Raw genomic sequence first — 2,420 nt, forward strand, 5'->3', positions numbered from 1 at the left:
AAGGCCGAGTCTTCCAACCTTTACCAAGTATATAGATGCTTTAATTAAATAAGAGATGTTGTGATATCCCAACATAATCCTGTCCATCATGGGGCAATCTTCAACTTCACCTGCAACTAACAACGCTATACGAGGGGCTGAGCAAAGCGGTAACATAGCCAAACAACGGTTTTCTAGGAAGGGTGAAAAAGGTTAGAGGCTGACATGGCAAATTGGGAGGCTTGAAGAACAAGTGGTAGGTAGTGCAGCAAAGCGATAGAACGAAGCAACTACCATAGTAATGATAGTAGTGAGATCCAAGGTGACGGTCATCTTGCTTGAAATCCCGCTAGGAAGAAGAACAAGTCCATGAAGAAGACGAACGGATGAAGCCAAACCAAGCATAGACGAACGAATCCTCACGATCGCAACGAAACGGGAACTATCGAGAAGAAGCACACAACATGGTAAACACACCACACATATACATGACATGATGCACACTCAAGTATGATGCATGACAAAGGCTACATGAATCTACTCATGGCAAGAGATGATGCAAACAAGAGCAACACATCAAGGCAAGTTTAAATGAGGCCGGAAACAACATATAACAATTCCGGTAAGTCCTCATATGCAAATTTGGAAATTGGTCCAGAACTGAATAAACCTTATGTTCAAATTGTTAAACAGCAAGTTAAGATGCACTAAGATGATGTACATGAAATTCTAGTGAAGTTACATATAAAGTTCATTTAATTCGGAGCTACGGCCTAGAAGATATGAGCAAAACAAGTTAGACATGGCATTGATGCAAAATGCATACAAACATCAAGCAAACACTCTCAAAACATTGATGCAACATGATAATATGAAACTTCATGCAAAATCAAGCAAGTTTCATATAGAGCACACTCAAAACGGAGCAACGTTCAACACATACACTATACAAGTTTAAAGGACAAGCTGTCCAAAACAGCAACTAGGCATCTAGCAAGCATCAAAACAGTATGCTATAGCATATCAACATAAGAACAAAAGGCATGGCCATGAAGTACATGTAAAGCATGACAAAACATGAACACTGAGCTATCTCCAGAAATCACTAGAACTTTCTCAAAAGGACATGTCAAGATTGCAAATTATAACAGTTTGCAGGCTTAGCAGAAATAACATCAGGTTGCAATATTTAGAGCTATCAAACCACATGTTACAGGAACTTAACATGGCAAACAAAGGCGTGTCATGGTAGTACTGAATATAAAGAACAAAACTCCCTTACTGAACTAATTCCAAAGATCAACAGAAAACATGGTAGCATACATGCAAACATGGCAAGTGATATGACAGATTCAGGCATGGCAGGAACAACGATAAGTAGGCATGTTGGTGAGCTTGTACCACTCACCACAGAGCAATAAATGGCATGGAAAGGTAACCAACAGTAATAAGACATGTTCAGGAAGCTAAGCATGGCAAGAAAAAGTTCATAGGGTGCATGGATCACTAGCAAAGCTCATGGCAAAACTGTACTTAATGTTAACAGGCTGACAGCAACATTATTTAGCACTTTGAGAGCAAGATTACAACATGCGACAGCAGGCTATAAATTCAACCATGGGCATGTACGGATATATCATGTCATGTATAAAAAAACATCCTTAGTGAACATCTCCAGATTATGCATAGAATGACTTGTAGCAGCAGGTTTATATAGCATCATGATATAACAATTTCAGAATAGCAAAACAGCAACAGCAAGTACCCTACTTCACGAGCTCGATGCACTCACTACAAGACTCACAAAAATACATGGATGGCACCACTATAAAGATGACATGATGTATCTCAAAACTCATGTAGACATCAAGCTCATAAGGTGCACACACAAAATGCAATGAAAAAGACAAATCACCAAGTTCTGATAACATACATCAGTTAACATCATATAGCACCCTTGCAACGATGATTAGGGCATCAAGATGGACTCAAACAAGCATGGCACAATGGTATGAAATGAAGAGCATCTCATGGTGAACATTCTGATATATTATACACGAAAAACGGACATACGGTCACAGAGTTATGGCATGTTGAACATGGGTACGTATTGCAAAAATCTCAGGGACTTGGACGAAATAGACCTCGAGGGGGAAGAAGTCAACGGCGCCGGAACGGGTCACGGAGGCAGAGCAGATTGGGATCGGGCGAGGCAGAGGAGGTCCCACGCGGCGGCGGCTCGCCGGAGAGCGCCGCGGTTGCCGGATCTGGCCACCCTCGACCGGACCCGGGCGGCGGCGGGCCCTACAGGCGCGGGGACAAGGTGAGCCAGGCGGGGCACCGACGGAGACGGGGAGATGCGGCAGCGCCGGCGAGCGCAACGCGGGCGGCGGAGGTCGCCGGCGGGGCTGCCGGAGACGGCGGCACTTAGCGCAGGGAGG

This window comes from Triticum dicoccoides, chromosome 1B, assembly GCF_002162155.2.
Source record: "Triticum dicoccoides isolate Atlit2015 ecotype Zavitan chromosome 1B, WEW_v2.0, whole genome shotgun sequence".
Classification (NCBI taxonomy): Eukaryota; Viridiplantae; Streptophyta; class Magnoliopsida; order Poales; family Poaceae; genus Triticum; species Triticum dicoccoides.